Below are 13,968 nucleotides of genomic sequence, written 5' to 3'. Positions count from 1 at the left end.
GTCTTCCTGCTATGAAGACGCCTACATAGCCTGTGGTGGAAACACATGCCAGATCAAGGTGAAGCGCTTTAAACTGTACTGCGGAAAACAAAACTGAACTGTACTACTGAGATGAGACGCAACTTCAATTTCACTACTGCATGCACAATAAACAGTCACGGTAAATACACGTATGTCAACCTCATTGTGGTGAATAGCATGCAATACACAAGAGGACCTTCTTTAATGTGAGTAGAACTTCCCCCTGGGGAATCATGTTGATCATTAATTGGATTTTATAGCACCTTAATTTAGAGTTACAGTAGGTCTGCAACAGGGATTGACTTTTGAACAAGAGAAGCTTTCATTTATCACAATTTCATACATTAGGAAGAAAAATAAACCAGTAAATAATCAGGTCTTCTTTAAACTCATTTTGTGTTCAAGCTCAACAACTACAACAACAATAACAATAACAATAACGACTCCAAACCTAAAATGTAGAAATGAAGAATCCTTTTGGATCAAAGATGAAAGGTCTTCAACAAACATCAGTTGCCTTGATTCAACTGTTGTGAATTACCATAACCTGGATGATTGAGAATCTATACAGACATTTTAGCATGTCCATTTTTCATATTAGCAAAATTATTGGAACATATGACTCACAGGTGTGTTTAGTTTCCCAGGTGTGTTCCAATACAACGATGATTCAAACAATAAATATCGCTGAGTGGCAATCTATTTATTTAGTTCAATGTGTAACAAGCATGTAAGCCAGAGAGCTGTCAAAAGGTGGAAAAATAATGGTGAAGCTGAAAATAAATAGGGGGGGGGGGGGGGGGGGGGGTGAGGGTTGATCAATGATGAGAGGAAAACCCTTTACTAAAGTGAAGGAAAAGCTAAAGCTTCGTCAAACAAATGATCTGGTCACAATCTCAAACTCAGCTCATCTGTGAAACTCAGCTCATTAATCTTCTGATGCAACACACAATGGTAGAAAAAAAATTCAGAAGTCTACATCAATATTTTGTCTTCAATTAAAAGAAAGATACACCCAGACTGATTGGGTTGATCCTTCATCATGTGAGATAATGACCCAAAACAAATAAGAAGTTAATCAGTGGAAAGAAGTGGAAGGTTTTAGACCGGCCAAATCAATATCTAGACTTAAAACTCTAAAGAATGTTTATTTTACGTGCTAAAGAAGAGACTGGAGGGAGTCGCCCCAACCAACAACTGAAAGAGGCTTTGGTGAAAGCTTGGAAAATAATCACAAATAAGCACCCATGTCAATGACAGTACACAAAATAAAAAGCCTAATTCCAATGAAGTTGGGATGTTGTGTAAAATTTAAATAAAAACAGAAACAAATCATTTGCAAATACTTTTCAACCAATATTCAGTTGAATACACTACAAAGAAGAGATATTTGAAACTGATGAACTTATTTTTGCAAATATTCACTCATTCTGAATTTGATGCCTGCAATACATTCCATAAAATCTTGGACAGGGGCATGTTTACCACTGTGTTACATTACCTTTTAGTAAACACTCAATAAGCGTTGGGAACTGAGCACACTAATTATTGAAGCTTTGGACGTGAAATTCTTTCCCATTCTTGCTTAATGTACAACTTCAGTTGCTCAACAGTCTGGGGTCTCCGTTGTCATATTTTGTGCTTGATAATGTACCTGCATAAATGCGCCTGCACACATTGTTAATGGGAGAAAGGTCTGGACTGGACTGGACTCGCACTCTTTTACTACAAAGCCACGCTGTTGTAACACGTGCAAATGTGGTTTGGCATCGTCTTGCTGAAATAAGCAGGGATGTCACTGAAAAAGATGTTGCTCGCATGGCAGCATACAGCATGTTGCTCCAAAACATGTATGTACCTTTCAGCATTAACGGTGCCTTCAAAGATGTGCAAGATGCATTGTTACAAATAATGCTATCTTGTAAACTGCGTATCACATGTAGATGTGAAAATGTGTAAATATAAGCAAAATTGTTGCTCTCTTGTCCCATTCATCTTTTGGTGTCAGTCAACACAAAAATAAAGAAATTTGACTTAGCTTTGAGTTGATACTACGGCAACGTTACTGAAAAAAAAAATGTAGCTCCATTTAACATTCATTCATTCATTCATCTTCCGTTCCGCTTATCCTCACTAGGGTCGCAGGCGTGCTGGAGCCTATCCCAGCTATCTTCGGGCGAGAGGCGGGGTACACCCTGAATTGGTCGCCAGCCAATACATTTAACATTCAGTTAAAAATTTACAATCAAAAATCACATCGTGCCCTTTAATTACTGTTAAAAGTTTGTCATTGATTCAATGCTGCAAAGCCATCACAGTCAGTCACAATAATTAAAATAACCACCTTATAAACATGCATTGCCATAAACTGAAGGTCATATACAGCAACAGGGGACTTATCCGGCTTCATGCTAAATTAGAGCAACACTCACTGCTACAGCTTAATGAGCTAACTGTCATTTGGCTGCAGGTCTGGAAATAGTTGATTGTCTGCTTAAGCTATGTGTTACGACATATCCCGGGATCATGCAGGCAAATCTAAATGCATTTGCACTTGCAGGGAGGCAGTGGTACACACTCACAAACACACAACTGTCATTACCATTAGCCAAGTGGAGTTGGACAGAAAGATGCGTGTGGTCATTTGGAGAGGAGAAACGCTGTGGCTAATTGGATGTGTGTGAGTGTGGAAAACTTAAAGGAGTAAAAATACATAAAAGGTGCCCATGGACAAGAAAGATTAAAGATGATGGTGGCATAATTGTCCAGATAGGATCCACTAATGATTTTTTGCAGGACAGCTGCACCTACACCCACATCCATCAATCACACGTGATCAGATACAAAGCATGACACACACACACACACACACAGACACACACACACAAACAACAGGATAGAAAGAATTAATTAAAGACAGTTCACCTTGGTCCAACAATCAGAATAGCCTGGTTCATTAAATTCACTTAATCACTTACTGAAGTTATTAATTTGAAATTTGAGGAAGCAAGTAGGCCTTATTTAAGCATGGTCTGCTTTACAGTTCTACAGATAGAGGTGGTCAAGGTTAATAAAGGAACAATGACGTCGCCATTAACCAATGTGGAATAAAATTTAAGATTAAAACCCGTGCTGTGGTGTTTTTGTGTGTGTGTGTGTTTTTTTTCCTTGTAAAAAGTATCTGTAATGAGCCTTGAGCCTACTACAATGAACATTAGCACACATTGGATGACACAATGATGCAGTGGAATAACCACAGTGTTGGATCCCTTACTTTGTGGCGATACAAGGTGACTGCATATCCCGATGCCAGTCAGGACAATGGAACCTGAAGCTCTATATATTGCAATATTAAGGGAGGATTTTGGTGTTAATTCTCAAGCATGAGCCATAATCCCCCCATAAATGTTGAAATAAGGACAAATGTGCTATATTTGTCCAAGACTGCATGAGAATACTATACACAACACACAATAGGTGTGTCACTTCATTTTTTATTTTTTTTATTATTATTTTTTTTTAAAGCTAGTTTTCAGATGAAATAATGTAAGGTGTCCTTGTAGTGATAGGTACAATGCTTCAACAGACAACCACCTGGAGCACAGGACAAACCTTGCATGTGCACTGAGCTTTACAGACCACTTGGAAATTAAAGGTCATGTTAAAAGTTGGCTAGTGGCCTAAGCGAACAGGAAGGAGATAAAAAGGTTGAACCAAGTCGGGAGTCCTTTCAAAAAATGTAATCACTGAATGCAATATTCCAATGCTGACAAGCAAAACATGATTTAATTGAAATTTTTGGAAAGGGGGGGGGGGGGGGGGGGGGTTACTGAAGCAGTTTGGTCATTGTTATAGCTTTCTTTAAAACTTTAAAAAAAAATAAAAAAAACATTCTGTTATTTATTCAGACAGAAGAAGAAGGCGATGGGGTTAAAAAAAAAAAAAAAAAAAACATGGACGATTAGTTCATACAGTGGTGAATTTTGTTATTCTGCTTTAATTTATATATGTGTACAATGGGTACATTCACCATTGAGCTAATGTTACTTTGTTTAGCTTAAATGACACCACACGGTGTGCCAAGGTCTTACCCTCGCTTGCATCATGCACATCCCATGATTGAATGGATTCCTGTAGTTGCCACAAAAAAAAAAAAAAGACATCCCTTTTTGGGTCAAAGCGCTGTTCCAGTTAATTGCTGGCCACATGCTTTTGAAATAAATGACTACACCGGCTTTAAATGGACCTAGGAGCTAAAAATGTCCATTTCAAAACAAAATTCCAGTGACTCTTTGCACATGCTGGTGCCAAGCTGTATTGTATTGTCTAATATTCAAATGTTCCTGTGGTAATTATATTTAAGGGAAGGGGCACATTGCAAGGGTCACAATACACCCAATAACCTGCCCACTACAGTTGATTGCCTTCTCTGCTTGATCATTAGAGTCTTTGTATTATCACACCGATCGTGTTATTTTTGGCAAAAGATGTAGCCGTTGAGTTGGAAATGTTAGCCTGGTTTCCCTCATCTGTCTGCACTCACACATACACATCGAGTACACAGCTGTTTCCTCTGCTTTCCATATGTGCAGCAGAGAGAGGGGCCACTAACTATCATGAATTTCATTGTTAATGCATTACTTGTAATATAAACAGAGAAGTTGACATCGTGAATTACAATTAACTTAATGTACCATAATCAATTCCCAGCGCTTTACCACAATAACAACTGTAACATAGTAAACTAAGGATGTTTACATGAAAGGTTCCATATACCGAAGCCAAAAAGTATGAAAACACTCCCATTCTCCCATAACTGAAGATTTTCAGCATATTTTGCATCGATGTCAAGAATTTAAATGTATGTACTGTACATAATGCATTGGACACTGCAGCATTATATAAAAGTACACTTTGCTGGAGAAGTCTGAATATTTCACACAACTTTTGAATCGGATATCATTCTATGGTGGAGGTGGTCAAAATGTTGCGGCTGACCTTGTGTGCGCAACCCTCAAGCCTAACCATTTTTTCAGTAAGCCAGAACAATTGGAAACAGGGACCAGGCAGAAAAACTTTTCCTGCGCACAAATTCCATTCAGTTCACTTTGGCACAGCCTCGCAAAGACGGCAAAACAATGGAAGATGAAAGGAGACAAGGGGTTGGCGATACTAAATATGGGCCAACAAAGAGCAGAGCCCACTTTGTTTAGGGTATGAACCTTCTCAGCTGCCAAAGAGAAGTAATAATACACAGTACCAGAGGAAACAGCTGTGTACAGCCCAACCATACAATAGCACAGAGTTACACAAGCATAAGTAAGGCTGCAGCTACCAAATATTTTTAGAATCGATTATTGCTTTGATTAGTCGAGTACAAAAATATTAAGTTTATTGCAGTATTTTTTCCCCCCCAAATGACTGCTTATGAACAACTTATTGATGTTTATTCGGCATTGGTTAATGTTTAAACACAACCAAATAAACAACAGTTAAGCAATATCACACGAGGGAATGATGTACTCGCCAACGTTTCTGAAACTGTATATTGTTATTGGGATATAAAATTGCCAATATCGGGATATTGTTCATATAGCACAGCACGACTATCAAAGAGACTTGCTTGTAGCGAGTAACAACTAAATAAGAAAATCTAAATACTGGAAACAGCCCTTAGTATTTATTACACAGTAAAGCTCCATTTATTTAACAAGAAATGAATGACATGACATGCCATGATGAATCATTTTTACTACTAAACTACTATATATCCCCCACAAACTAATCTAGTCTTGCCAACACTGTCTAACACTAGGCCGCACGCACACTAACAGACCCGTGATATTGTTTATATGTAATTTCACGTGGCATTATCACTGTGTGGGCCACTTTTAAACAAATGGCAAGGCAGCAGGTGAGGTAGCAGATGATGCTTTGAAGCGGTTCCGCGTTAAGCGTGACACATCTAATTGATTCAGGTGATTGGGAGCTGAATTCAAACGCGAAAAGGTTCTTAAATCGTAATGAGAGACGAGAGGGCAAAACAAGACCAGATATTTTTCGGCTTTTCCAGTAGTTTCTATTAATACATGCAAGAATTGTCATATTGTACATGAGGGAACATTTTCAGTTGCTTCTCTACAGGTTCCTACCTCTGTTTTATTGGTTTGTATTTTTTTTTTTTTTTATTATCTATGAAATGCCATCTTTGTATAAAGTTTGAACAGATTGTAGATTACATGAGCATGAAAAGGATCCCATTAAACTGCAATAAAACCCAATTATTTTGCATGTTACACAATATACAGCATCTTGAGGGTGAGCGAGGATGACGGAGGAGGAGTAAAATCATATAGGGCTCAATTCATTGCAGTTTTTTGTTTGTTTTGTTTTATATCGCTATCTGTGGAATGACCACGTAAACAAATCTGTCATCTATACATACATCACAAGGGCTTAAAACATGCTTCGCTGCGTGTTGCTTTGTGTCATGGAAAACAAGGATTTGATACAGTATAATAGGATCAGCTTCATGTGCATTATAATCTAATAAACACGACCACTCACGCAACCAGTAAGGAAGTGCATGACCTCATAACGGCAATAGCAGCTGAGATAGAGCCCCTTCAGCATATTAGCTTAACAGATCTAGCAGCGTGTTTTTGGTTTCGTCTTGTAGCTGTAATTTAAAGCATTTTGAATCGAGAGAACGTGGAGTCAAACAAATTGGGAATGACGCACGTTAGCATATTTTTTGAGTTAAAGCATTTTCAATACTGTAGGCAGCATCGGCATCACTCAGTGAACACTCCTTTTTAAATTGTAAATAAGCCTCAACCACAACTTGTCCGCCTTGACTTGACCTGTCAACTCTCCACGTCGATTGCCATGGAGACGATAATTAGACAGAATATAAATATGCACAAACACACAACAGCCCACCACAAAGAGAGAAGAGGATAAACATAGCGCAAGGATCGATACATTCCCCCAAGTGCATATTCAGCTTGTTAACTCACAGCAATTCACATCGAAACAACACAGCTAAAGAAAGAACAAAAATTAAATAGCGCGTATTCTCAAGGTACAAGGTACTTTTATTGTCAATTCTTCAATATGCATAATACATACAGATGATTGAAATTACGGTACTCAAGGGCCCATGGTGCTACAAAAGACATATATACATATAATAACAGCAATATAAAAGCAAAATAAACTATAGCGTATATATATGAAGTATAAAAAGTAGTAATTGAATGTGCAAATATCAAAGGTCAGGTGACGCGTGCAACATAGTCAAGGTCAGAGAACCAACGCAAATAAGACATTTATAAATTAGATGACAAAACCCCAATGCTACTAAAGTGGTTGGTGCGAGTCTGCGTCTAGTGTGTGTGTGCGCGCATGTATTGTGTGTGTGTTTGAGTGTGTTTGCATCTACATGTTTGTGGGTCAGAGTTCAGAGTTCAGGTGGGCAGAGGACAGAAGAGGTAGATGGGGCAGAGCGAACAGAGAGTTCAGGGATTCACGTTATGTTCAGCATTTATAGCTTTTTATCATCGTGAATAATTAGAACACAGCAAACGATGTTAAAGAAGAGGATCATTTCTCATGAATCTCACAGTGGATCAGTGGCAACTGCACGTTTTCTCATCTTTCTACCCTTAAAAGGTCCAGGGAGGCTGGGATTTGAACTCGCAGGCAGCTAAATCTTCGACTGTCACCTCGTCGTGCTGCCCTCCATGAGTAAAATATGAATGCTTACTTCAAGAATGGTTGAATAAATTCTGTGTTAATACACACGGTGAACGACTGGTTAGCACATCCGCCTCACAGTTCTGAAGACCCGGGTTCAAATCCGGGTTCACCTTGCATGTTCTCCCCGTGCCTGCGTGGGTTTTCTCCGAGTACTCCGGTTTCCTCCCACATCCCCAAAACATGCATGCTAGGTTAATTGAAGACTCTAAATTGTCCGTAGGTGCGAATGGTTATTTGTTTATATGTGCCCTGCGATTGGCTGGCGACCAGTTCAGGGTGTATGCCACCTCTCGCACAGTGTCAGCTGGGATAGGCTCCAGTGCGCCCGCGACCCCACTGAGGATAAGCGATACGGAAAATGAATGGATGGACTACAAACATTTCTGGGGGAAACTAAAAGAACATTTAACCCAAGGGACAAATTGGAAGATCCAGTTTTATCTGAGAGCAGCTTCAGGTAAACTCATGAATGCAAGTAGCGTGCAATTTCCGCTTGGTCCTTCTGTAGCGGCATCAAAAACAGACCCAAAAGAAAATGCGCACACACACTGAGCACGTGGCCTTTTAAGAAATATTTTCCCTAAAATTCATTCAGTTATGTTGTTTGGTTATGGTTAATGTATATTATGATGTGTTGAAATGTGCAGGTTCTGGTGTAAAAAGACTTACTTTTTCTTTCAAAATAATGCTTGTGAAAGAAAATTGTAATTTGCTACATGATGTACTGCTGGGAAACACCACCTTGAATGTGTATTAGGCATAAAAGTAGGAGTTCCGTAATTATATGCGCGCTACCACAATCAAGAAATGATTAATTTCTTAATCACATATGAAGAGGGAGAACACACACATCTCATACATAAACGGGCGATAATGTTTGTGCTGCGCCATTACTTCGAGGCCTGTCTGACCTTCAGTCACTTCCGTCCCACCCCCATCCGACAGTCAAGCCCCCATAGCCGTCTTGTGCCGTCGCAAAAAAACCTCCCCGCCCACTTCAGGAAAGAGACTAATTCGAGGCCAGATGTCAACAGCAGCAACTTGAGCAACTGAAAGTCGTAATAGAAAGTCAGACAGTGTGTGCAGGCTACAGCAATGACCATGTGTCATTGTCAATATTAACAACACTGTATGCGCAAGTGCTTTTTGATTTATGTGCAGCTTCCTGACATCAATATAACTCTTGTGACATAACTTCATTACAACATATGATAAATCAATTTTCCCCAATGATTTGATGCTGATGCTACCACAAATCAACCTGAACTTGAAGCTGTGTACAAAGATGATTATTACTATTGTTGTTGTATTCTTAAAATGCATTTGTGCAGGGTTTGCTTCTTCCTCAATATGAAAACAATTCCTGGACAAATGCATATTTTAAGGATGGTAAGCAGTATTCTTTGGTCACCTTTGAGTGACTAGAATGAACAAAATGCTGTAATGAAGATTCATATTTAAAGATGTAAACAGATGCAATCACTCCCAGGCCACACCCATTTCCATACGCATGAGCAAATGCCACGCACACACAGTTTAACGGGCATAATTAAACATCTTAATTTAGAGTAACAACTGTTGCTGTGGAGCGTGGGCATCATCATCCTCGCGGATTAAACCAACATGTACTTGTATTATGCAAATACTCCTTCTCAGGCATGTTTAACATTAAAAAACACGCATGTATGTACGTACACGAATGTGCATGAATACACACACTCACACACACAGATGTAGATGCATGTGAGCAACTTTAATGAAGAGCCAACACAATCCTTTAAACAACACAACATGTCCGCTTTAACCTACTTTCCAAACTGCAGGCATGACCTTCTATGCACGCCTGCACATGAGATAAGGTGCCTGCATACATCAAAGCTTCTGCTGGCGTGTTTGTGAGCATGCTCGTGCGCACGCAACCTATGTGAGGAAAAACGTGCCATATAATACGACCCCAATTCCAATGAAGTTGGGACGTTGTGTTAAAATAAAATATGCTGCCATCCAAGCAACGTCTTTTTCATGGACGCCCCTGCTTATTTCAGCAAGACAATGCCAAACCACATTCTGAACGTGTTACAACAGCGTGGCTCCGTAGTAAAAGAGTGCGGGTACGAGACTGGCCTGCCTGCAGTCCAGATCTGTCTCCCATTGAAAATGTGTGGCGCATTATGAAGCGTAAACTACGACAACGGAGACCCCGGACTGTTGAACAGCTGAAGCTGTACATCAAGCAAGAATGGGAAAGAATTCCTCCTACAAAGCTTCAACAATTAGTGTCCTCAGTTCCCAAAGGTTTATTGAATGTTGTTAAAAGAAAAGGTGAGGTAACACAGTGCTGAACATGACCCTGTTCCAGCTTTTTTGGAATGTGTTGCAGCCATAAAATTATAAGTTAATGATTATTTGCTAAAAACAATAAAGTTTTTCAGTTAGAACATTAAATATCTTGTCTTTATAGTGTATTCAATTAAATATAGGTTGAACATGATTAGCAAATCATTGTATTGTTTGTATTTATGTATAACACAACGTCCCAACTTTATTGGTATTGGGGTTGTATATTGATCAGACATATTGTATGGATATATCAGAAGTAATTGGCAGAGGGGCTCAGAGTACTGTACTCGTGCATGTGTGAGTGTGTGTGCTAGTATATGTAGCTTTGTATTTGCGGATGTGTATATAGGGTATATTGGAATGGATGTAACATCCTCTCTTTCATCTTTTTTTTTCAAGACAGAAGTATCTTGTGAAGTTTCCCAAGCAGATGGCCAGCTACATAAGAGGAAAGTGAATCTGTTGGGACAAGTACAGCCCTCATCATCACAGCAGAACTGCAACTGCAAGAGTATTTCCTGTGAACCCACGAGTGGAGGAATGCTGAACTGGTGGACGGAGAAAAAATAGGAGAGTAAAATTGCCAATCGACATTTATTCATGTTTCATAATAAAAAAAAATTTCGCTTTTTTTTTTTTTTCCTCTTCCACTCGGTATCGCAAGTTTTATTGACTATCCAAGAGTTTAAAATGCTTTTGGAAGAAAATTAAAGTGCTCCATTGTTAACTTGTCAAACAAACAGGGTGCTCCCGTACAGAATTTTAAAATAGAGAAAAGATCAAATAAAATGAACACAGAGACAAAAGTATCGAGACAACTTTGTGGGAACAGTTTGGGGAAGCTCATTTCCAGCCACAGCTTCCGTGCACAAAGCAAGGTTGATAAAGGGCGTCGATTCATCTTCACCTTATTTGCAACGGCATATACCGGTTCCCCTTTTGATTCAATCTAAATAATGAACCACAAAACAAAGTCACTTCCCCTTTTAAATATCAATTTGCTGCATGTACAACTTGAATTCATTTTCCACACATCTAAATAAGAAGCAAGAGAGTAAAGAACTACTCTGAAATTCTGACGACAGCATAACAAGAAATGTTTTGTCATAGGCCAACATTATCCAGTCGTTTATGGTCTTATATATGTACCATAAAAGTTGTTCCAATGAACAATCTGGTTCCAATAATCAGATAATATCCTAAATTTAACTATTAAATTGCATTTAATCTATGAACTGATTGTCATAGTTTTTAATCAGAAATGAAGGAAAAGATACCATTTTTGGCTCGTGTCAAGATCTTGATTCATGTTAATTAATCCAACACACAATTTGAATGTGACGCAAAAAATGAATGCAGTGACCTGCGTTTGCATGTAAACAATATCTTTGGCTGACGGATGACAGTGAATCCAGTGCTCCCAGATGGAGAAGCCACCAAAAGGCCAAAGAAAAAGCAAATAGTAGTTCAGAGTTCATCCTTTGAGGCTTGCTAAAACTCGCAAAATTTACTGATGTCGCATGTGACATCATGCTAAATGGTGATCTGGAGCAGTGACGCAACTGTAGGGGTATAAGGTAATTCTAGAACCTGCGCGGTGTCCACATTTTGAAGTTCAGCTTTATGTCCAGTGTGTGTGCGTGCATGACACGATGCAAGGCACTGACACCATTGTATATTTTTGTTGCATACCACTCAAGAGAAGCAGACCGAGCACATTGCAGGAAAGCCAAGGTGACAAAGCGAATGGGCACACAAACGCAGTCCCTCAGTTGAGTCTAAGGGGCTTCGGAGCCTTGCTCAAGAACACGTTTTGGGAAAAAAAAAAAAAAAAAAACTGACTAAATAACTGTTTTAAAAATATATCTCCTAATTAATCAGTACCTTTTTCCAGGCCTAATTGAAACAATTTAACAAAGACATTGTTTTCAATTGCCGTATGTAGCTATGAATTACAAAAGTCAATATAAAAGGGTTATCCATCAAATGGGATTCATCCACACTTGACCCCACTGTCAGTCTATCAGGATAATGAACATGTACAATGCGTCATTAAAAGCACATGAGTCGAAGCCAAGGAGAGAACGAATGTCGACGGGGAACCGGGATGAAAGGACGGAGAGGCTGTAGCGAGTGTCAGAGGGTCCAATAGTCAAAGGAAGCCGTGGGGGGCAAATCACGTCTCGGTTCACGGAGCCCACAGTACAGCACGGCACTGGCAGCACCACGTACACACCCGCACGCACATAACGTATGGAAATGACTTCCTATTAAAAAGCCATTGAGGTGGTAATAGTTCCTATCTGCTGTCAAAGAAGTCACACGCACACAAACACACACACACGCACGTGCACGCTATTATGATTAATCAGACATAATAAGGTTTAACTTTAATTCAAGGCTGTCGACCTAATTTCTGTTCATATTGTGGAAGGATGTGTGCGCGTAGTGGCCTGTGTGCTTGTACAGGACCTAATTTGATAAATAATAATACGTCTGGTCAGTATTTATGCTAATATATTCATGACCCACCGGGAGGCATGAGGTTTGTGTTTGTTAATTTGCTGAGCCAGTAAGTGTGTGTGTGTGTGTGTGTGTGTGTGTGTGTGTGTGTGTGTAAAATGAGTTACTGTGGCAAACCATGCTGAACTTCACTTGCAACCTTTTTGTGTTTCTTTGCTTATTGGTGACTACGATGGTGACATCATGTATTTAGCTTGTATAGCAGTATTTGGAAAATTGCATTGCCTTATAAAAACTGCGTTCACGACAACATGTTAAATTTGAAGATTGCTATTTACATAGTTACATAATCACGTAAATATTATAGCTTTGATGTAAATTATTAAACATGCACAATATTCTGTATTATTGCTCAGGGCTAATGACTTAATGAATAGTTTGTTGCACAAGTTGAATATTGCTAGAAACAGTATTATCAGAACAACGCAAAGAGGAAATACAGAAAAAAGAACAGTAAAGCTTGCCTGAAGAGAAAGAAACAATCTTGCCACATTTTACATCTTACCTAACTGACTTCAAGAGCATTTTCAACTGAAAACAAAAAAACTACTCTTTTGGCTGTTTGTTATTTGCAGCATGAAAGCGCAAACATTTTGTTGGGGTGGGGGGTAAATGCGTCTGAATGCTGAAAATGATCATCTGTGGGCATGTAATGCACAACTAAAAACAATTCGAATAAAATCTTTCCCAAATAAGTCACCTGTCAAACCAAATCCTTCAACAGTGAAAGGACAAGTCAAGTCAGGTCAGTTTTATTTATATAGCACCAATTGAAAACAGTTTTCTCAAGGCAGTTTACACATTTAGCAGGTCAAGAACTACAGTCATCTTCTCACTCATTCTTTATCAACTATGAAACGTGACTCATATTACAGCATCAGACTGATTCGCCATCGTTGTTGTCTGCATGACTGCATTATGCTCCCCCCTGGGGGCCGAGGCGGGCACACCGGAAGGAGCAGCACAATGAATTCAATTACAGCATTAAATCATTATTTGTCACACTGTTTCATGATTTATGTTTTATTTGATAATGTTACATTATGTTATACTACAAACAAAAACAAAGAATAGTTTTTGTATTTTGTACTTGTGAGGGATCTCCAATAGGAGGCAACGACCACTGTAGACTAGAGAGGACACAGACACACACACTCTTCATCAACATGGGAGTGTTTTGCTCCTAACCCACATACACAATGAGGGTGTGAGGGAATCAAAGAGAAGGCTTTTCTCCAGCATGACAGATGCGAGGAGAGGCCATCTTGTCAGGCAGAAACACTCAACAGCTTCTTCAGCCGAAAACCCGAAGTGACATTTACC

At 39.2% G+C, this 13,968-nt stretch overlaps 1 protein-coding gene across 2 annotated transcripts in view; it reads right to left on the bottom strand.

The window, feature by feature from the left end:
* The window catches only part of cdkal1 (CDK5 regulatory subunit associated protein 1-like 1), a 208,888-nt gene that overhangs the window by 91,026 nt on the left and 103,894 nt on the right, over positions 1-13,968 (bottom strand). The gene's annotated exons all lie outside the window — the stretch shown is intronic.

This window comes from Phyllopteryx taeniolatus, chromosome 6 (assembly GCF_024500385.1).
Source record: "Phyllopteryx taeniolatus isolate TA_2022b chromosome 6, UOR_Ptae_1.2, whole genome shotgun sequence".
Classification (NCBI taxonomy): domain Eukaryota; kingdom Metazoa; phylum Chordata; class Actinopteri; order Syngnathiformes; family Syngnathidae; genus Phyllopteryx; species Phyllopteryx taeniolatus.
This window is presented reverse-complemented; position numbering and strand designations above follow the sequence as displayed.